Source organism: Triturus cristatus, chromosome 12 (assembly GCF_964204655.1).
Source record: "Triturus cristatus chromosome 12, aTriCri1.1, whole genome shotgun sequence".
Lineage (NCBI taxonomy): Eukaryota > Metazoa > Chordata > Amphibia > Caudata > Salamandridae > Triturus > Triturus cristatus.
Genome location: NC_140595.1, coordinates 213305452 through 213329705, shown reverse-complemented (window position 1 = coordinate 213329705; position 24254 = coordinate 213305452). Strand labels below are relative to the sequence as shown.

Below are 24254 nucleotides of genomic sequence, written 5' to 3'. Positions count from 1 at the left end.
CACGCCTCTAATATCTCTTCACTTGGATTTGGGTATGAGGCCTATCAAGGAGGAGATAGCGATTAGACCTCTTATATTCTGGCGACGGGTTTGGGTGACTCCGGAGTTGTCTTCCTTCAAAGCCGAGCTCAAGGAGATTTTGTCACTCACCGCCTCCAAGAAAATACCCTGACTTCGCCATATCAGGGATCTTGCGCTGAGGATGGGCAGGTCTGATTTGTGGAAATCTCCTGATGCTGCCTGCCCAACTCTAGCCAGGACTGAACTAGTGAGGCTCTATAGGTACGCTAACATTATGGTCATCCAGGGAAGCTCACGGGGAGTTGGCCGGATGACTGCTGAGTTCCTCCAGATAAAAGATGTATACAGAGGCGAACCCTTTCTGGAACTGATCCATTGCCCTGTGGCCAGAAAACTGTATGTCCAGTTTAGATTAGGGAATCTCCCACTTGCCACACACACAAGCAAATGGGCTAAAGAGTCCAAGGCTGAGTGTCCCGTCTGTAATTACAAGCTTGAGCCAGAGGCACATGTCTTGTTTTTCTGCCCTGCATATCAATTGCCTCGCAAACGCTGGTTAATCCAAATTTGCAGAAATTTGGGTTTTGTGAGACATGCCCAGGCGTACTGAGTCTTAAAATACGACACGCACCCCCCAATCGTGTTTGCTGTGGCTCGTTTTCTGAACCATATGTGGCACATACGCCGGGGAGTGATTAAGACTCAATCTGGGCAGACAGGGTTGTAGGAGGTTTAAAGGTTTTTTCTGGTTATATGGCAGTGGCCTTATGTCCCGCCAATACCTCCCTGTATTTGTAATTTTTAAGCATACTTTTAATCATTTTATATCTTAAGTTTTTAACTGATATTAGCAGTGTATGAAGATAGCTGTGGCCCAATTGTGCTATTTGGTAATAGTGGGAGAACTTTGCTATTGTAAGGTATTTGTAATAAGTGGATTTATAACTGAAAGTGTTTACTCTTTTTAGTGAATTTTATCTCTTTGTGATTTTATATTTCTGTACTTTTATGGCCCTAGCGGCCGAAATAAAGTTTAACCTGGAATAATTCTTTTTAGTAATAGATATTATAAATCTAACATTGGCAAGTTGTTGCATTTATCATAAACATTATTTTGAGTCCTTGAATTAAATGCTAGTTTGTTCCTGTCAATATTGATACGTAGATAAAATATTCCCACGTGAGCGTATGGAATTAGTGTTCTACAATGAGGAAAACGAAATTGGCAGCTTTTCCCTCGCCAGGCTTATTAAAACATAGTTTATAATGTCCCTACGTATAGTTACTAGGCACCCCACCCTTGAAGCACCAAGGGGAGACCTTGGGGGTGACTTATATATAAATATAAGTTAGTTTGAGACTTTCCTTTATATCCAATGTTGAATTTCCTTATACATTTACTGTAAAGGCAGCCTGAAAAGCAGTGCTGCCTTTAAAATTACAGCAGGCATTACAGTAGTGCACAGATAAGTTCATCAAGTCTACTGGGCCTCAAACCTCCATGCCCTATTTTTTTTTTTTTAAACACTTTATTCAATTAATTAAAATCATAAAAGGACAGATTTCATACAATAGATAATGCAATCAAAAAATCATAATGTATACCATCACTATTAAAAACATATCTTCAAAGTTAAAAATACCATGCCGAAGAACAATCGTTAAAAAGTCAGTCAGGATTACACAAACTGGTGTAGAATTATTGGTTTGCAGCGCACGGCTGCCACCAAGAAATTTGCCACACTAAACACAATGCGGGTACTGCTCAGCTGCTGATGAAATAACAAAGCAGGTCTAACTTGTAAAAAACCAGCTTCCTTCAGAATTGGGAACAAATATTTTTTTCGGCTAGCAGAATAAAACTCGCAAAACATGATGAAGTGCAATGTATCTTGATATGAAAAATTATCACATTGGCACGGCCTGCTGCATTCAGCTTAACCCCAGGACGGATAAAAGCCTAATGAGTAATGGATCAGGTTAAATCTAAATCTCAGCAGTAGAAATCTATGGTGTGGATTAGAGACAATACTTAAATAGGGTTCCAGTGAGGGAGATAAGAGAAGCATGTAATGCGCTCTAACACTCGGTTTTGTGAGTTCCCTCTCTTCCCGATCCAATTTTGCCCTGTCTGTAAAGGACTGCTTGATCCACGCTACGTCTGCCTTTACAATATGTAATGGGGATGAGAAAAGCTCAGGACGCCCAAGACGGGAGAACGCCGCTCTAACGTACTCCAGCCAGGGTATTCTTTTAACATTGTCCATAGCTAGGATGTCATTAAGGATCATATGATTGAGAGTGATTTCCTGATTTAACCAGGTTTTCACCCAGCACAGTAAAGGGGCCATCTTCAGTTTGTCAGTATCATATCCCAGGCCAAACTCCGAGTGAATACAAAAAGTAGGGGTAGATTGAGGAACTGAGAGCAAATGTCTCAGAAATCTGTTTTCTACCACTTGGAGCTTGTCCTGGGCGACATAGCCCCACAGTGCGGCGCCATATATGGCAATAGCCAGGCATTTCGAGGTATAAACTTTCAGCAGGGCCTCCATCGGCCGTGCCCCTATTCTTTTGGCAAAGCTCATCAGCGCTGAAGTGGACCTAGCTGCCAAGTTACTTTTAAGCTGAATTGCGGGCCCCAGGTGCCTCTCTCATCAAAGAGGACCCCCAGATAGCAAAAGGCCTTTACTCTCGAGATCTCTTCCCCATTACAGAAAAAGGACCTAGATTTAGGTTTTTTGCACTGTTTCCCCACTACCATAAAATGGGATTTCTTTATATTCACCTTAAGGTCTAAGGCGACCATAAAGGTGCCAAACGCATCCAGCAGTCTCTGAAGCCCCACGCCAGTGTGAGCCAACAGAACAGCATCGTCCGCGTATAGAAGAACCGGTATAACTGAGTCTCCTACACGCGGCACGTCCGCCCTCAGGTTCCCCAGGGACTTTTCCAGGCCATTAATATAGATGGTAAAGAGGAGTGGGGCCAGGATACACCCTTGTCTCACCCCCCTCTCTGACCTAAAATGCTTCGTGCATTTTCCATCCTGGGTGACCCTTACAGAGGCGGAAAGATCCTGATGAAGTGCTGCCAAAAAACTCACTAGGGGGGGGGTCAATGCCTATTTCCAGCAAGATATGCCATAACTTCGACCGATTAACTAAATCAAAAGCTGAGGACAGGTCCATGAAAGCCATAAAAAGGGACCCGTCCTTCGCCACTGTGTATTTACTAATTAAAAGCTGAAGATTTAAGCATTGATCCAGAGTCCCCCTATTCTCTCTAAAACCATATTGCAAATTAGACAAAACACCCCGACTGTCTAAAACAACCCTAAGTTTATGGAGTAAGACCCTGCCCAAGATCTTCACTGCCGAGTCTAACAGGGAAATGGGTCTGTAGCAAGAGGGGTCTCGACGCTGACCCTTTTTAAAAATTGGTATAATGACAGCAGTAGCCCATGATGCAGGAAACCTGTTACCTGGGACGGCATTAAAAACATTTGTTAAGATCCTTGCCCACAGTTTGGGGGATGAGCCGTATAAATCCACCGGTACGCTGTCGGGGCCAGGTGCCTTGTTTCTAGAGGATTCCTTTATGGCTCTCTCCACATCCAAAATGTCAAAGGATAGGCGAGGCGGAGAGTGGGGTTCGAGGGAAATACTACTGCTTGGGGGACTTAAACCACCCGCACCATGCATATTACTAAAATGGTCAAACCATTGGTCGTCCGGGATCACACAATCCTGCTCTGTGCCCTCAATACCCGAAAAGAATGGGTGATTAATTGTTGCCCAAAACATTCCGCTGTCCCGTAGGACGTCGATTGATAGGAGATTATCCCAGGCCTCCGATTTTATCACCTTTTTCCGTAAGGCAATAGCCTCTTTGTAAGCCCCTCTAGCTACGGCAATTGCCGCCTTGTCCCTGGGGCTACTTTTCAGCATCTGGAACAAGACCCTATGGGCCCTAGAGCAACTTCCATCAAACCATTTTAAAGAATTGCTACATCTACGGGTATTGGTGGAAGTCAGGTCCCTAGAGATCTGTAAACAGATTGCCTAGAAGGCGCTGATTACCTCCGCTGCGGGTGAATTATCATTAAGGCAAGTGGTCCAAGGCCCCCATCAATTTTTGCACAGAGATCTTCCAAAAAGGTTGCGGGGACCACCTTAGCCCATTTGATCCTACGTCCCTGATCTTTCGTGATCAGGGGAGGATCACTATGGTAAACATGACAAACGTCGCCCGTGATCTCGGCCATATCCAGCTCCAAGTACACCGGATTGTGATCACTAAGAGCAGACGGGACGGCTTTGTAAGCTCTGGCCCTCGCTAGGGCGCCAGTGGACATAAAAATATAATCAATCACTGTCCCTGAAATAGAGCCTTTATATGTGACAACCCTGCCCCCAACCTCTATAAGATTGGACTCATAGATATTGATAATGGCAAGGAATTCCTCTAGAGCCTCCCCATGCTTGGAGTGCTCAAAATGGGAGGCTGCAGCACCTATTGGCCCTTCATGATCCTCCTGGGCCCTAGCATGACACTCATCATCACAGGGATGAACATTAAAATCGCCCATGAGGACAATCTCGAAACCAGTGTTTTGATTTTGACTATAATCTAAAATAAAACATTGCAGAGCGGCCACATGTTGATTAAAATCGACACAGTCTCTAGAATTATAAAAATTGATCAGTAGGATTTTCAGAGAGTGGGAGACGGACCATTCAACACAGAGAAAATTATTCGAACCAGAGACCAGTCGAGTAAATGTGCCCTTCAAGTGTAATGCAAAAAGATGTATTAGACCTCCTTTCGCTCATCCCGCCCCACCCGTAACAGGCGGTACCGCAAAGCTAGAATAGCCATCCATACAGAAGTTGCTTAAGGGGTCCCATGATTCCTGCATGGCAATAATATCGTGTTTACCTAAAAAATCAAGCCAAATTGCATCCGCTCTCTTAGATCTAATCCCAGCAACATTCCAGCTAATTAATTTACAGATAGCCCCTACAACAGGGTTAGCGTAACTGGGTACGAGTGGCTGGTCCGACACTGTCAGTCAATTATTTGTCTCCAAATTAGACAGTGGGGTATAGCGATTATTCAAAATCGGGTTAGTGGGGTGGGGCTGAGGAACATTGATGGGTAGCTGCCAGTCACCAGACCTTAAAATCTCCCCAGAACTTTGACTCCCCACTGTGGTTTGCTGTTGGCAAATAGATTGTGGCCAGGGGGTAGGGGAGGAATATTTTTACGACGGGAGCAGCTTCAAAATGGCTATGTATACCACATGACAATTGAGCTGGTGGAGGATAAAAATACCCTAGGGGGACTGGTCTAAGTCCTATTTGCGCTACCTCTGACCCATCCCAAAACAGTCTGTCTGCTATATCAGGGCTGTTGAAGTTAACTATTACGCAGTCACCCGCGTGCCGCTTGGGCCTCCGCCCAACCCACCCCACCCTTCTCGCCATGATGATATTAGAAGATATGGCCAACACCCCACAACTGGAGGCAGTGCACCATGATTTGGACTCCCTCAACAAATCATAGGTTGATTCCATCACTCCCACACGGAGCGGTGAGACCCCTACAAATACAGCCACCAGCGGGGCCGCTTCCGGGGGAAGGTCAAGGGTAACCGAACAACCCCTTGCCTGCCTCACACTGCGACCCGGGGGCTGGGCTACATCATGGCTAGCCGCACGCGGCATGTTACCAGAGGTATGCCTGCCTAATGGCGGCTGCACAACAGAAAGAGATTGGCCCACGCTCTGCAACCCACCTAGGGTACTACAATTCACCCGGGGACTTCGATGGTTCATTGGTCCAAAAGGCACTCCCATGCCCCCCTCTGGTCTTTGTGAGCTATGCTTAGCCTGACTATCCCCCTTTTGTTGTGAGCTAAAGTCATTGATGGCGGCAATAATTTTGGAGCATTTTTTAAGCAGGTCAGCAACACAAGCGTTCAAAGTCTCGACAATATCTTTAGCAATGCCCACAAGTAGCGGTTCTATACGTGAGGTAAATAATTCATCCAGTAATTCCACCGAGAAGTTACCTATTTGACCCTCAGTAGACTGCGGAGCTTTTGGGGATTTGGTCCTTTTGGCGATCTTCTTCTTACAGACCCTTACAGGCCCCACATTACCATGGATGTGTGGCCCCAATTGATCAGCGCCATCCTGGGTGAAGTTAACAGAGTCGCTCACGATGGGTGGGTTCGACACAACCACCACGGGCTCCAGGGGTATACTGGGGACTACCACACAGTCAGTAGATTCGTGAGGTACAGAGGGAAGTACCAGACCTAGTTCCTGCTCTGCATTTGCAATTTCTTTAGTTAGAACCCCTACTGTGGTGGACAGATAGGAGATTATACTTTCCGATCTTCTGGCAACCTTCGCTTTCTTTTTCTTCCCCTCCTCATCCCCATTAACTGCTTGTTTGCGCTTACCCATAGCAACGCCTTGGGGGGGAGGCCCGGCCCGACCTCTTTCGGCCGTAGACGGCCCGCCCTTTGCCCGGGCTTTGCCCGGCGCTGCCCGAGCGCGTCCCACGGGCCGGAGAGGGCTGCTGGCAATATCCGGTAGGAGGGGGCGGGGCCGGGTAGCGCTGGTGCCTCTTGCGCTGCTTCAACCCGCCGCCCTGCTCTGCTCAGCTGGTCCCGGTGCTGGACGCTGCGTCTCCCGCAAAGCGGGAGGCGCGAGGTATTTTTCAAGTGCCCGGTGGGAGGGGGCAGGGCCGGGTAGCGCTGGTGCCTCTCGCGCTGCTTCAACCCGCCGCCCTGCTCTGCTCAGCTGGTCCCGGTGCTGGACGCTGCGTTGTCTTCTTTTGCCTATAGGAAACCAGCGGGAAGGCTCCTGGCACTGTACAGGTTGTCACCAAATTTACAGGCTTAAGTTAGTGACGAGCTGTATACTACCCTGACAGCATCTTTCTTCACGTGAAGGGGAAGAAGTCCCTCTGCGAAGTCCATGCCCTATTAAATACTAGGGACTTACAGCTAGGCTGTCAGTACCAATTGTAATTATACTTTGAAACAGACCACAGGCCATGGGTCTTGTTATGAGAGCCCAGGGCACAGTCAGAGTTAAAAATCCAGCACCAAGTAGTAAAAATGGGGGCAAAAAGTGGGGGCGACACTGCAAACAGGTCCTGATTTCTCACATTCATCACACAATAGTAAGTCAGTTCCCTTCATTGTTTCATGGGTTAAGAAAAATCAAGACTATGAAAGTGCAATTACACAATAATGAGGAAGCTTAATGCAGCACACATAGAAGTTGAAATTATCATTTTTTTAAAATGATTGTTTATATGCAGGAAGGGAGAGCACCCTGCACATAATCAATCACAAGAGGTTATATCCTGGTTCTTTGTGTGCTGCAGAATGCAGCACACATAGAAAGCGGAAATAAATGAGGAGAAATGAAAACATTTCACCACGTTGTGCATCCCTACGCCTCCCCTGGGAAGCCGTAGCATTCTGACGCATTTCCAGGTTTACGATTTCTCATAAATCTGGAAATGTGGAAATGTGGCAGAAGCCATGGGTGTTGCGTGGGAACACCCACAGCAACACCCGTGGCATGCCCGTTTCACACAATGTGTTGCGTGTAAAGTGGCCATATTTACAAGGACAAGAAAAGCCACACGCAAAGTCAAGTACTCGTGGGTGGTTCGAGTAATTGGGAGACAGCATTGTGTGGTAACCCCTTACAAAAAAAGAGGTCTCTAAATGGTACTGGATGTTGGTTCAGGAGGAAGATTGCTATAAGACACCTTTGAAGGGGAAGTGGAAGGATGTTCTACCAGATGCTGACTTAACATTTCTTTGGCAAGTATCTATGAACAAACTCTGGTCATTTGTCAAATATGCTCCATTAAGGAAGAATAATTTGTTTACTTTACATAGGGTATATTGGTTTCCCAAGAAATTATCCAGAATAGGAGGGGAAATCAGGTGCTGCCCAAAATGCAGATTGGCCAAAGCAGATGATGTGCACATGTTTTGGCAATACCCAGGAGTTTATGCTTACTGGCTAGAAGTGGATAAGATATTGACGGCTATCTTGAAAATTAAAATAGAGGTAAGCCTATCTCTGATTATTTTTGGTATCCTGGATAATGCTGGTTTTATTGGGAAGAATAGGAAACTATCATATTGACGGCTATCTTGAAAATTAAAATAGAGGTAAGCCTATCTCTGATTATTTTTGGTATCCTGGATAATGCTGGTTTTATTGGGAAGAATAGGAATCTATCAGAGCAGTGCCCGTAGGGAAATATGCATTAATTGGTTTTCTAGCAACTTACCTTCTTGAACAGCCTGGTTAAAGGGGGGCTTGGCAATTTGGTAGATTGGACTGCGTAAATGGTTCAGAAAAGAGAGTTAGTACTTGGGAACCCCTTGTACTCCACAATTCAAATCCAATTAGGTAACAGAAGGTCAATGGTCCAAGGATTAAGACACTCAAATCCAAGGGGAGGTAAAGTGGGGGTAACCTCACCACCTCTAAATAAAGGTTGAATGTAGGTGCATCAGGGGCAGGAAACATCCAGCAGGATGTGGGTACACGCTCCGACTCCAGACCCTGACCACACCATAACTAATGCCTTTCATTGGATTGTCGCATATGAGGACTAAAAAAAAGAAAACCCACGCTTTACGTGTTCTTGTATTGCGCCGCTGGTGCGTCACAAAAAGTGACATACCAGCGGCGCAAGGGGCTTGTAATTTAAGCCCCTATGTTTGGGTGTGTCATCAGCTTCAGAGCTGTTTAATTCAATGTAACATACAGCCTGTCATGAATGCGTTTAAATAAAGTGATGACATATTGGTTTTAGGAACTACACAGAAGGAGCACAATAAAGCTCTCATGCAAGTGTGTCATTAACTTGCAGATGCAGGTTTAACTTTGAATGCCGATAAGTGTGAGTTCCAAACGACAAATCTAAAATTCTTTGGCCATAACTTCTCAAATGGGGTTATGACAACCGATCCAGCTAAGGGACAAGCACTGTCAATTGCCAGTCCTCTACAATATATTTTCATGTTACGTTCATTCCTTGGCATGGCCACTACTGTTCTAAATACATACAAGACTTTGCTACTGTAAGAGGTCTGTAAAGAGACTTGACAAAAAAGAATGTTTAATTTAATTGGTCACATGAATGCGAGCAAAGTTTCAAGAGAATCAAACAGGCTATTAAGAATGCTACTCAAATGGCATACTTTGTTTCAAAGCTTCATTCAGAGGTTGTTGTTGCGGTTAGCCCAGTCAGGTTTGGCACAAACCCTGCACAGCACAGCAGACACCCAAATGCTCAAAGATGTATTGTGGCATATGCAAGAAACTTGCTACAGTGCTGCATGCATTTATATACATTGACTCCATTTTCTGTGCTCTCAGGCAGTTGCAGTGTGGGGAGGGGATGTTTTTGCTCTTTACCTGTTTTCGCTCTTCACCGTGCAGAGTAAGCTGGAACATATCGTGTGGGATGCACACTTGGTATCGTTCACAGGGTTGAGATTGTTTTTGCCAGTGAAATGTGAGGAATGTACAGCTCTGCTTCAAAGCAAACATGGGGGCCTGGCCAACTTCTGTGAGTGACCTTGACGTAGACTGGTACGGCCTGCCTTGCTTTCACAACAGAGGGAAGGGGGAGAGGTTTCTAGAAATCTCTCCTTGGCTTGTGTAAAAGGTATTAAAGACGGGGAATCTTAGCTCTCAGACAGGAGCCTGTAAAGCTGGCGCATTGTGTTCCCGATCGAGGCTCTGCCTGACTGTGAGGGCTTCCCAGTCGTGCTGGCCAGAATGTAGAAAGACACTCTTTCGGTGATGTACTTTAATTACTTACTTTGTATATATATCTACTATATGTTTCATGGCTCCGTGTGTATATTTCATATGTTTTTCTACTTTGTATACATGCTCTCTATATTTGACGTCTTTCATTTGACATCTGGGAAAGTGCATTAACAAATATATTTTGTCTTCCTTTTAAAAGTGCTGTATTAATAAATACATGTGTTTCATTTTGACAGCACCTTAATTATTTTATTTGCTTCATTTTGAGAGAGCTGAGTTTCTTTTCTGTGTGTGTCATTTAAAGGTGCAGTGGTAAATACATTTGCCTCATTTTGACAGTGGAGTTTAAGTGTGTCCTATTGTTTCAAGTCTAAAGTAGTACATATTGGCATCAGGAATAGGATTCGAAATTAAAGGGGAAAATTTTTCCAAAAAGACAAAGGCAGATTCCCAGATGCCACATGAGATACCTTAGTGGGAAGTAGCCCCCTACGGTATGCTTGCACATGAGTTGTCTCATTGTGTTGAGTTGAAAACATGAATGCATGTATCGCTGATGCTGAGCCAGCACAAGTGGTGGCATGTCTGCATAAAGTGCCAGTAGAGAAAGGGAAAGAGCTTAGCACGTTATGGCGAAGAGGCTGGATCCTCTTATGTGCTTATCATAAAATACATGAAAAAATGTGTTCAGTTACAACAGGAAAATGACCAAATAGAAAAGCAGCTGGTGGAAGCCAAGAATACTTCCATGATGCTAACCTGTCAGAATACGTTGTTGCAAGATAAATTGAAAACTTATCAGTCTGTTTGCTGAGAGAGCTACAGTGCGAGTAGCACAATATAAGTGGAAAAAGCAAAGAGGAAGGGTTAACAAGAAAAAGGTGCATTTGGCTGGGGCACAGAGAGTGCATTTACATCATGGAGATGTGGCGAAGTTTTATTTATTAAACAATGACCCTGTTGTGCAAGATGAGTTTAGAAATTTTCTGAAAAGTGTGCAGACCACTTTAGCGCAGTTAGTGGCAAATGGATGTTTACACAAATACCCAACTGAGTTAGATTGTCCGCCAACTGAGAAGCCATGGTTTACACTAAGGAATGCAATACAGAGAATGAAAGAAGATGTAATGAAGATTGCAATTTTCATAGGTGTTCCTCATGATTTGATTAATGGATTGCTAAATAAATCAGTGCTAAATAGCATCATTTGTTTAGCTTCCCCAGCCTACAAACATGTTATAATGATGTTGTTGATTAATCAAATAGGCAATCCCTTGTCTCTGGTGCTTGAGGCAGTACATGAATTAAGTGATTTGGTGGGGTGGAACAAGACTAAGTGTGGTATATTTACAAGAAATGTCGCTAACCAGTTTTTGCTTTCGTTAGAGGCAATTTTCTTAACCCTGTCTATCGTCGAAAACTATCGCCCTGTTAGCAACGTATTTACAATACATCGCTACATGGCGATAGTATGTATCAGCTAGCCGCGGTGAAAACTGCAGCTAACACTAGCGTCAAAGTGATAACAAATTTGACACTAGTGAGAGAAAAGTGACAAAAGGCCAATTAGTGGCCAAAAAATGTCACGCTAGTCAGCCCAACGTCACTTTTCAGCCTCTAGAGGCAAACATAGTCTACAAATCCACATCTAATGGAAAAAATAAAATAAAAACAATGGAATGCAGAATGGAGCAGCCGGGGCCAAGTTTAGCACAGGCCAACAATCCCCTCAATCCCTGTAACAACCAGGATGACCAGCCAGAGTCCAAGGGGAAGAGAAAATGCAAAATCAGGGCCTCATTCATGATAAGAGGCGCATCGCTGGGGAAAACCAGTGATGCAGCACTTTTCATAGCGCCATCCTTGTGACACCATGGCAGCCGAAGCCTGGAAGCGCTTACAGTCTCCAGGGTCCAGAGGCGTCACTGGGCCTGTGTCTGCGACCCGGATGGGAATGCGGCAGTGCTATGGAGGCGCTGCGGCCTGACGGTGGAGGTGGACTGTGCCGGGCCTAAGCCTGTGGGCTGAGGCGATAGACATTGATGCGCCGGCAATCGCCGTTACCTGGTGGCGAAGTCTGGCAGGTTGCATCGAGACACGTTGTTGACCTTTGTGAGAAGACCGCCTGGCACCCCTTGGAGCTGTGATTGGTAGAGGTACTCCTGCGCAACGACGTAGGGAGGTCTGCATTGTATAACACGCAGCACCACAACACCTGGGTGCACGGAGGAGTTTGCCAATGGTAGGCCGCGTCTCTCTGCATCACAGGCCTGGGAATGTGGCACTGCCCATACGCAGTGGAGGGTGAGGCCCCTGAGCTGCGCTGAACTTGTTTGGTGGGAGTGCTGCAACTTCACGCCTAAGGGGGGCTTGTTGCATCAACTGCATTGGGAGGTTTCTCAGCAGACTTGGTAGTGACTGCTGTACCCAGGCTTGTGAAATCCCACCTGGTTGAGGCTCCTGCAGGCTGAGTCACAGATTCGGAGAGAGCGTGGCGGATTAAGTCCCGGTATCGATGCTCAGGTGAGGAGAACATGGGATGCGGAGCGGAGGAGGCCCGGGGGTCAATTCGGGCCCAGGCCTAGCGCCTGTGGGTGGTACATCCTGCACACTGAGCAATCCCTGTGCTGCTGCTGACCTACATAACCGGGGGCACTGCACAAGACTGGTGTGGGACTCCACTAACTGGCTCTAGTTGCTGATATCGGCCGCTGGTGGTGGCGGGTGCGAGGAGCACATGGTCTGTTCAGGCCCAGGCCCTTGGGAGTGCAGCTTGATCTGCTATCAATCACTGGGGAGCACGGAATCTGGTCAGCACTGTTAGTTGGGAGGAGGTGACCGTGTGGTGCTGCCTTTGCTCACCCCATGGCAGTGAGCTCTTGGGTGTATGGGGGATTTCCATCTGTGCCACCCGAACAAAGATTCCTGGCTAGGATTCACCTGACTGGAGGAGAGGGGCCAGCTGGCCACACTTCACTGCACTGCATGTCATACATAGTGCCTGGGCATCTGGCACACTGAAGGCCCACCTGCAGACGGGGGCTTGGTTGACATTTGGCAGCTCCTCCGTATCAGTGAACCGTGTGGCTGGGGATCGCTGGCAGCCGGAACAGGTGATAGTGGACAGCCTGGACCCCAAACAAGACTCTGTACTCGCAGTGGGTGCCGTCCTCGAACAAACGGGCCCTCCCTTTGAGGGCAGCATAGACAAAATCACAGTTGACTTCATCCTGGAGTGCAGATCATCACAAGCTGACTTACAAGGTAGACAACATTGAGCATGAACTGGCCAAAGTCCCCCAGGGTACTCTGAGCGCGGCGTTGGAGTGTAGCAGCTAATGGCACATGTGAAATCTCTGGCAAGAACAGCGGAGGGCACGGAGGGCCGCTCGCAGTGTAACAGCGTGAGGGTGTTCGGTCTGCCTGAGGCTGCAGAAGGGGCTGATACAGTGGCATATACTAAGACATGATTGCGTGACCTACTGCCAGCATGTGCAATCTCCCCATTCTTTTTTGTGGTGCAGGCCCATCGAGTGCCGGTTAGCCGCCCACTGCCGGGGACAGGTACTAGACACTTTCTCTTCCATCTCCTACAGGTGATCGGGACGCGGTCCTGGGGAGGTAGGCAAGCTGGGGGAGGTGAAAGAGGATAATGCCACACTGATATTTTCTTCCCTGACAATGCCACGGGGGTGCAGAGGCAGAGGGGCTTGTCTCTATTCGTTAAGCTATGCCTCCGAGAGTTGGGCATCAAATACTCTCTCCTCTATCCGTAAAGGGTGCGAGTGATCTCAGATGTTGACACACAAATCATTGACGCTGCCAAACAGGTCTGGATCTTGTTGCAATCTACAGGTTGCCAGGTGCTGCTCACAGGGGGTGAAGGGTCTGCTGAACAAGCTGTCATTCGTGGAGCCAGTCGTACTGGGAGGCATAGGAGGAGCAGGCGTCCCACCACAACTACAAGCCACCCCCAATCTGCAGCAGCTTATAGAAGAGAAGGTACTCTGGGAGAGAAGTGGAGAAGGCACTGCATGCAGCGGCAATGGTGCAGAGAAAGAATATCAAGGTAAAAATATCATATTGTACAAATATAGTGGTTAAAATATCTTGGGTCAGGAATATCGACAGTAAAATCCTCGTGAAATCAAATTAAATCAGGGACATTTGTTCAGCGCACATATCACTCAGAAGTCTCATGGTGCTTGCAGACAGCTCTGAAAGATTGCTTGATTAGTTGTCAAACAGCCATGACTTTAACTTCTTGTGAAAGCAATTGTGATCTGTGATAGTGCGTAGATTATGGGGTAGTTTGTTCCAACACGTGGGGGCAAGAAAAGAAAGGGGCCTTCCTCCATTTCTAGCGGTGTGGATTCTGAGAGGTGTGAGTAATGATTCATTGCTGGATCTCAGGGTCACACAAGGCTGGTAGCAACTTAGTTTTTTGGACCAATATCCCGGGCCAATTCCGTACATATTTTTGTGTATTAGACAGAGAATCGTAAATTGGATTCGCTTTCTGACTGGAAGCCAGTGTAGAGATTTCAGACTAGGGGCCGAAGGGGATCTGAGCGGGAGGTTAAGAACCAGCCTAGCCGCTGTGTTCTGCAAAATCTGAAGCCTTGTTAGAAGGCCTTCATTGATTGAGGACCACAAGGCATTGCCGTAGTCCATGCGGTTTATTATCAGTCCTTGGACTAGTGGTTTCCTGGCCTCGATCGGAATCCATTTAAAAACCTTTCGTAAACTATGCATCACTCCAAAACAGGAGCCAATTATATAGTTAATCTGACTTTCCATTGATAGTTTGTTGTCCATGTGGAATCCTAAATTCCGAACCGGAATTTAATTGAAGGTGATTTGTGCTCACCCGCCTATCAACTTGGGACATGCATTCTTTGAAATGCAGCTTTGTTTCTGCTGGATCTGGGCTAAGAGTGACCAAGATCTGCGTATCATCAGCGTATGATATGACATTGAAGCCGTAAGATCTGATCACCTTGGCCAATGGTGTCATGTAAAGATTAAAAAGAGTTGGGCTTAGGATGGAGCCCTGTGGCGCTCCCATCTTAACTGGTCTGTTACATGAGACGGTGTTGCCCACCTGTACCGTTGTAATTCAGTCTGTTAGGTAACTCTTGAGCCATTTTAGGGTGTTCCCCCTGACACCAATCTTCCAGAGCCGATGTTCTAGAATGCTGTGGGAGATGGTGTCAAAGGCGGCGGATAGGTCAAGCAGGACAAGGATTAATGACTGACATCTGTCCAGAGCTAGCCTAATGTTGTCTGTAACCTCTACCAGTGTTGTCTCTGTGCTATGGGCAGCCCTGAAGCCCGACTGAGAGGGATCCAGTAGTCCATGGCTCTCAAGATGAGTGACGAGCTGTTTGTTTACTAATGATTCCAGCATCTTCCCGAAATAAGGGAGCAACGAGATGGGACAATAGTTCAAGATGAGTTTGGGATCGGCTGTGGATTTTTTAAACGGCCTGACCCTGGCAGCTTTCCATAATTTTGGGAACTCAGCCTGCGATAGTGACCTGTTAAATAAGTCAGTTCGACTATCCAACAGTACCGGTGTGATGGTTGGAAGACATTTTTGTGGCACAGGATCAGTAGGCGAACCCGATTTTATTTTCTGCATAGCTTTTACCACTACCTCGATGTTGCATTTAGAAAATCCTGCCAAGATATAAGGGGGGTCTGGAGATACACTGGACGTATCTTCTGAGTGGTTGTTATTATTTGCTCGTGGTCAAGAATATTGATTTCTGGTAAGTAATATCGATTTAAAAAATATCGAAGTGTTTAATGACGTTTGTAAAAATATAGTTGTTAAAAATATCGATTTTTTAGTAACGTTATTTATTTTTGTATATAATTTATATGTGTGTAATGTTTTTTTTTTGTATAAGAATTGTTTGTATTTTTATTATATGTGTTAAAATTGTAGTACTTATTTTAGAATTTTCCGTTTTTAGTTCCGTAGCGGGTTGTGGGTTTTTAGGGGAATAGGGTGGGAAGTAATTTAATGATATAAATTTGATAGATTTTTTATAGTAGTTATTAATTTTTTTTCATTTGACATTTGCGTTTTTAGTTCCGTAGCGGGTTGTGGGTTTGTAGCGGAGTAGGGTGGTAAGTATTTTATTTACATAAAATGCATTAAATAATTTTTATTTATTAATATTTGTTTAATTGTGATGTTATAGTGGTAAATGTGTAAATTAATTGTTTAATAATAAGTTGTTAATTAATTTATAGGTGTAAATGGTGTGAAGGGTGGGAAGTAATTTATTTTTTATTGATGAATTATTAATTAGTTGTTAATTAATTAAAATTAATTAATTAGTAATTAATTATGGTAATTGTGCAATTAATTTTAGGTGTGGGTTGTGGTGTTTATAGGTGTAAATGGTGGGAAGGGTGGGAAGTATTTTTTTTTATGAATTATTAATAAGCTATTAATTAATTTAATTTAGTTAATTAGTAATTAATTATGGTAATCGTGTAATTAATTTTATGTGTGTGTTGTGTTTATAGGTATAAATGGTGTGAAGGGTGGGAAGTAATTCATTTTTTATTGATGAATTATGAATTATTTGTTAATTAATTTAAATTAATTAACTAGCAATTAATAGTCATAATTGTGTAATTCATTTTAGGTGTGTGTTGTGGATATTATAGTGTTAAAGTATGTGTACTCAATTAATGTTTATTATCTTTTTTTCAATATTTTTTCCATCTATGTTTTTACCATTGATATTCTATCAGTGAACTTTCGGCAACAATGTGCAATCATACTCAGAGACTTCCCCTGAACGCTCCCCCAGAATCCTGGGCTTCACAGCAACGTGGTCATTCGGTGCAGGATCCATCCAGCCCCCGATGTGACTCCTCAGATGGCAGATAACCTATTTTAGGGGCCGATTACGATGGCGGATGGACTGGAGTCCGTCCGCCATCGTGGTGGTGACCGGGACCGTCCGCAATACATGCGGAGGTTCCGCACACCAAATCTTGCATTTTAACATTGCGGCGGGGGCTGCTGACAGCAGCACCTGCCGTGATGTTAAAAGTCGCACGACCGACACGCACAGACAACCGGGCACACAAGAAATAGAGACCGCCGCGACCGACACGTACCAAACACAGAAGACAGGCAGCGTGAACGAGGCAGAGAAGCCCACACGAGACAACAGCAGCATCCGTTTCCGTCACATGAACGTCTCCTTCATGCCTACAAAACACAAAGGAAAAAAGACAAAAAAGGACCAAACAAGCAATGACAAAGCCAATAAATACCAAAGAAAAAAACATGGGACAAAGACACACCCACAACTCCAACTATATAAAGGACTACAATCACTACCATCATCCCTTGCAAACAGGAGACACAGCCAGCAGCAAACACCAGTACACAGCAACCACAGACACACTCACAACTCACCCATCACACAACTAACACACCATCAACACCTCATACAAAAGCACACACACATACACACAGCAAAACCAACACCAACCCACCATCACTTGCACCCTCACACACACATCCCTCACCACCACCACCACCCATCACCATGCCTCCAAAGAAGAATCCAAAGTTCACAGATAGTGAGTTAGAAGTGCTGGTAGACGAGATCATCAGAGTAGAGCCACATTTGTTTGGTACATTGGTTCAAAGGACCCCCATCTCAAAGAAAACCAAGATGTGGGCAAGGATTGTGGACAAGGTGAACGCCCAAGCACCAGCAAGGCGCACAAAGGACGACATCCAGAACAGGTGGTATGACGTGCGCAGGAGGGTCAAGAAACTCATCGAAAAAGATCACGCCCTAAGTCAGCGCACCGGCGGTGGCCCTCCTGCCAAACCAGTCTACTTCAGGACCTGGGAGGAGAAGGTGCGGGACATCCTACCACCAGAGAGCGTCCATGGCCTAACACACATCCCAGAGCCTGGTGAGTACACAAACAACATACCCAAGATTGTGTGGCAAGGGAACAGTGAAACCATGCACCGCAAGCAAAGCTACACTAACCAATAGATAATCAGCCCAAGATGTGTATGCCAGTCACACAAACACAATACCTGCCATCTCAGAGTGACTGGGAACTGTGTCATGACATGCACCAACCTACAAACAAATAGAGCAAGCCAGTGGCACTAAGCCAAATACACCCTGCCAGACAGTTTGCCACCACAAACACACCACCTCACAGTGCAGCTGACTGTCATGAAGGAATAGTGGGGATGCAGGTGAAGTGAGTGTATCCAAAAGCATGATGGGGCCTGTAGTCACAGATAATACACACACTCCTGATTGGCCCATCAAGACCTCTCAGAAACATGCCCACATCACAGGGAGTGGAAAATGACTGACAAGATGGCTGACACTGGGTCCTGCTGTGGGGAGCACAAGGGCCTGCTAGGGGTTGTGTGCAAATCAGAAGCAGGACACCACTGACTGACATCCTGAAAGACAACTTGCGCGCCCTACAATGGAAGCACGTTTCATGATGGGAAGGAGGACTGACAGCCCTGACCATACTAATCAGCATGGGGAGACACCCCCCCTCAACACAAACTCCACACAACTCACCGGGTACAATGCATTGACACACACCTCATTGAAATATCAGCAAAAGATACCCTGTACTGGGTGCTGCTGTGTGAAGCACAGGGGCTCACTTGAGACTTGTAGCCAAACAAACACCAGGATTTCACAGTCAGCCATCTTGCCATTGCTGTCACACCCCCTCACAGGGAAGCAGAGTCAAGAGGGTGGAAGTATGGGCATGCTGGGAAGGGGGGTGTAGCCAAGAGCATGATGGGAGTCGCAGTCACAGACAACCTACACCCACCCACATTGCCCAGCAAGATCAAACTGAACCATACTCGCCTCACAGGGAGTGGGAAGGGACTGACAAGATGTTTGACCCTGGGCTCTGTTGTGGGGAGCACAAGGCCATGCTGGGAAATGGCCAACAATAAACATCAGGACTACACAGTCAGCCATCTTGCCATTGCTGTCACACCCCCTCACAGGGAAGCAGAGTCAAGAGGGAGGAAGTATGGGCATGCTGGGAAGGGGGGTGTAGCCAAGAGTATGATGGGAGTCGCAGTCACAGACAACCTACACCCACCCACATGGCCCAGCAAGATCAAACTGAACCATACTCGCCTCACAGGGAGTGGGAAGGGACTGACAAGATGTCTGACCCTGGGCTCTGTTGTGGGGAGCACAAGGCCATGCTGGGAAATGGCCAACAACAAATATCAGGACTACACAGTCAGCCATCTTGCCATTGCTGTCACACCCCCTCACAGGGAAGCAGAGTCAAGAGGGAGGAAGTATGGGCATGCTGGGAAGGGGGGTGTAGCCAAGAGTATGATGGGAGTCGCAGTCACAGACAACCTACACCCACCCACATGGCACAGCAAGATCAAACTGAACCATACTCGCCTCACAGGGAGTGGCAAGGGACTGACAAGATGTCTGACCCTGGGCTCTGTTGTGCGGAACACAAGGCCATGCTGGGAAATGGCCAAGGTCAATATCAAACTCTGTCTGTGATAAGCTGGGAAAAAGCAGTGTACAGGCAGGCATGTTTGAAAAGTAAAAAATGTCATGTTTTGGAACCAACGATGCATGTAGAAACATAAATCACATTGTGTGTCTCTTCCAAACACAGGTGGTGCTGGGCACCCAGCACAAAATGACAAAGATACCCAGGCCCAGACTCTGGTGGACACTGAGCTCTCTGGTCTGACTCTCTCACTTTCCTCTTCGGATGACGACGACCAGCCTGGCCCCTCTGGTGTGAGCCATCATGCAGCACCAGCAGCATCAACATCTGCCCCCCCCTGTACCCACGCCTCCAGCATCTGGACACCGAGAGGGCACCCTCGCCAACACGGACAGACCAAAGACAATCAACACCCACAGCACAGGGACACAGGACCCCCCAGAAGCTACAGCCAACACTACTAGCAACACCACCCAAGGGGTCCCAGTGCCACCTGTGCGTACCGCCGCTGGTCCTGCCCGTGTGGAGAGGGGTGCTGGGAGGGGTGGGAGGCACAGGGCACGCCTTGCAGAGGGGTCTGGACTGCATGATGACCCCCAACTGGCACGCATCTTAGATGCGTACCAGGATAGCACCGGAGGATTTGGCCAGGTAGTGGGGATCCTCAGGACATGCAACACGAGCAGGTCGCCCACCATGCCCGCATAGAGGCCAAGTGGGATGACATCACTGCGGTGCATTGGGGCATACTCCAATGCCTCCGCCAGATCAACACCAACCTGTCCACACCCCCCTGTGTGCCCACAACATCTGTCACAACACCATCTGCCAGCGCCACAGGGAGGGAGGAGGACTCTGGCGGAGAGTCCACTGCACCGCAGAGGCCTGCACATGAGGATCCCCCCCCCCCCCCCCCGGAAGAAGAGGGGTCGTCCGAAGAAGGACATGTGAGAGGCAGATGTCCCAGCACATCCCCCAGGGCCTCCAAATCTGTTCTGGTCAATGTCCTTTGTGCGCAAACCGTTCACCTTGTCCAATCGCACACAACTCGCCCACATGACATAGAGGGTTCATGTTGGGCTAATGTATCAGATGACTGTGCACTTTACTCTGGACATTTCATCTACCAGCACTTCCAACTCCAATGTAAACTTTGGATTCCCAAACCACTGTACAGCACCCACCATCCTGTGCACTTCCCTCACACATGTTTGTAAATAAACTCACCAGTACACCATACTTGCCTCTGTTGTGATTCCAACTTGTCATGTTCAGGGAGATGTTGATCTGCCACACAACACAGTGCATGCCAAATACTGCAACAATGTGACCAACGTAAGGTAAGTCATGGGGATGTGACACATGTGAGGGACACACACCACTATGGAAACACAAAACATACTCACCATGGCCATGTTACTCATCACACACAATGATGTTGACCTGAAACACATTGGCATGCACAGACACAACACCAAACCCAGTCAGTGGTAACAAGTCCACAGGTGAGGTAAGCAGATGTCACTCAGATTTGGGAAGACAGACAACGCACATAACAAAGCATAGCACAGGTTCATTACACATCAGCAACACGTTTATTCCACACTAGTTGCACGGTCATTCTACGTAACAGTGGACACACGCTCCCAATGTGTTGGAGAATGGAAGTCCAGGGATGTGTGGTACATCAGTTGATGGGAATTGTCAACTTCCACACTGGTGTTGGCTTCTGGGTGTTGGGGGTCAGTGTTGACCACACAGCAGGCAAAGTACCCTGGGAAGGACAGACAAGATACAGTCAAAAGCACAGAAGAACAGGAGAGAAATGCAATACACATGCACAAAACATGTTGCAAAACACCTACACAAACAGTAGTTAGCAGTACTACCCTATTGTGAAGTACACACCACCTGAATGGACACATCACAGCACGCATCCAGTCACGTAGCGCACAGACACACTCAGACAGCAACAGAGCTGGCTCAACACATTCCAGGCTGCCTCCATACATTCACATAACAACGCTGTAAACTCGCAGCTCGGCTGGAGTCACAGGGTTCCTGAGGGGTGTCAGCAACCACGGCATGTTGGGGTATCCGGAGTCACCTACACACACAAAAATGAACAAGTAGCTGAGATTTGTAGGAGTGCGGAATACAACAGTGACAAACACACACAATGAGAAACAGTCAGTACACACCGACAAGCCAGGCATGCTGAGCTGGCATCTGTGACATCAGCGTTGCAATGCGACTACTCCTCATAATGTAGGCATCGTGCGCCGAACTAGGGAACCGTGTACACACATGTGTGATCGACATGTCAGCAAGACAGACCACCAGAGCATTGACCGAATGGTAGTGCTTCCTGTTCCGGTATGCCTGCTCATGTGCCTGTGGTGGTATCAGGGCAACATGTGTCCCATCAATAGATCCGATGACGTTCGGCATCCTCCCCAGTGTATAAAAGGCATCCTTTATTTCAGGAAGTTCAGCTGGGCTCGGGAACTTGATATACAGGTAGAGGAATTGCAACATCCCCTCCAAGACATCGCGTAGCACCCGACTAAACATCGTTTGCGACATACCACCAGCAGAAGCCACAGTGTACTGGAAGGTACCGGTGGCAAAGAAGTGCAGGGCTGCCATCGCCTTCACCTCTGGGGTCAGTGCTGTGGGGTATGTCCGACCAGGTAGCAGATGTGGCGCCAACTGCTCTGCCAACTCCGCATCAGTGGCCTGGTGAAGCGGTACCGTCTGATGCAGTCGCGTTTCTGCATGGTTGCAAAGTCTGGGAACGGACGATGGACAGCTGGTGCCCTGCAGTACAGAGAGTTATAGACAGCAGAAAGGTCCCTAGGGGCAAGTTAAATAAAGAAGGGAATCAATAAGGACCCAATCAGTGCTTATTTTTAAAGACATGTCCAGCCGGACAGTGGTCATAAATTTTACTGATATAGTAATTAAGCAACAGTTACAAGAAAGATTCTCAAAGTTGGACACAAGCCTGTGTCCCGTACAGTTTTTTAGGGAGAAAACATAAACAACAAAAAAGGTTCAGGCAAAAAATGTTTGTTACAATTGGCAGAGGATGAAGAGTGAACTTAACAAACATTACAAGGGACACCCTTATGTATAAAACATAGTATCGTTAGGAACATATAGGGTGTGTACAAGTGTCGATGGCGTTTCGATCCTACAACCGAAATATTAGGATCATCATCAGGACAACATTAGTAAAGCCTGTACAATTTAACCTGAGTAGCTTAATTGAAGAAGGGGGGAAAAAAAGGGGGGAAGGGGATCAGTGCGAACTATAACCGCAGGTGAAAGAAGCAACGTAATTAAGCATGCCAGGTGGGTAGAGTGCGAAAAAATTGCTGAGGAAGACCTTGGAGACAGAGAATTAGCTAAGACGTGCGATCGGTGATGCATCTAGCGAGATGAAATTCATAGGCGGTGAACGGAGGTGAAAAGTGATACAGTTCAAAGTGAAACCGACGAAAACGAACAACGGTACAGATGTGTTCGCTGTGAGAAGGCAGAAGGAATAAGGCGGCTGACTCACCAAGGAATGAAGGGACACGGAGTACGTGGTCAGGTTGGAGGCTGGGGGAGCCTCAGGTAATTTGTGCGTCACTATTCCTTCTGCCTTCTACCCACCTGGCATGCTTAATTACGTCGCTTCTTTCACCTGCGGTTATAATTCGCACTGATCCGCTTCTCGCCAAGCTATAGAACCCATTTTAAGGTCTTATTATGACCCTCCTCTGTTGACAATACGGAAAATTGACTTCCGGCACCATCCTTATTATGTTAATATCTCCACCTCACCTTTCATTCTCACTCACTTCTTCTTCTTTTTATCTCTTGCTCCTCGACAGGAGGACTATGTTGGCTCACAATTCTGTCCCCTGGCACAAGGAGACTTACAGTGTGTTTGGTCAGACCTTTCTGTAATTCAATTGATTATTGGTTTTAATCATGTATATGGAATTGCTACTCTCTATCTTTTTATCTTGTTTTTCTTTTTTTCCCCCACCCCTTCCCCCCTTTTTTTCCCCCCTTCTTCAATTAAGCTACTCAGGTTAAATTGTACAGGCTTTACTAATGTTGTCCTGATGATGATCCAAACATTTCGGTTGTAGGATCGAAACGCCGTCGACACTTGTACACACCCTATATGTTCCTAACGATACTATGTTTTATACATAAGGGTGTTCCTTGTAATGTTTGTTAAGTTCACTCTTCATCCTCTGCCAATTGTAACAAACATTTTTTGCCTGAACCTTTTTTGTTGTTTATGTTTTCTCCCTAAAAAACTGTACGGGACACAGGCTTGTGTCCAACTTTGAGAATTTTTCTTGTAACTGTTGCTTAATTACTATATCAGTAAAATTTATGACCACTGTCCGGCTGGACAAGTCTTTAAAAATAAGCACTGATTGGGTCCTTATTGATTCCCTTCTTTATTTAACTTGCCCCTAGGGACCTTTCTGTTGTCTATAACTACATGTTTCCCATGGTCCCAGGCCGACCTTACATGGGTGCTCTTGTTGTTAATTAAATCTGCAGTACAGAGATGCACAAAGGAAGATTGTCAGTTCATCCACCCATGTGGCCAAGACCACGATCACTATAACATGCTAGTTCATGACATTACACAATGTACTGAGGTGTGTGCTGTTGGGCATGGACACATATGTCACCTACAAGACCACCACCTCACATCTCAATTCCACATGTCCACATGAGTCCCATTTAGTGCAATGGCCAATCATCTGGCTGTGTCACCCAACCTATGTGCTGCTGCAACGTTAAAAAAACACACCACAGTGACAATTGAGGCCTCATGTCTCCCAGGCATCACAG

At 46.4% G+C, this 24254-nt stretch overlaps 1 long non-coding RNA gene across 1 annotated transcript in view; it reads left to right on the top strand.

The window, feature by feature from the left end:
* The first annotated feature begins 9783 nt into the window (after positions 1–9783).
* Positions 9784–24254, top strand: part of LOC146773101 (uncharacterized) — a 131418-nt gene continuing 116947 nt past the window's right edge. Inside the window, exon 1 of the long non-coding RNA XR_014972250.1 lies at positions 9784–9878. This is a non-coding gene — a long non-coding RNA (uncharacterized LOC146773101). The remainder of the gene's footprint in view (positions 9879–24254) is intronic.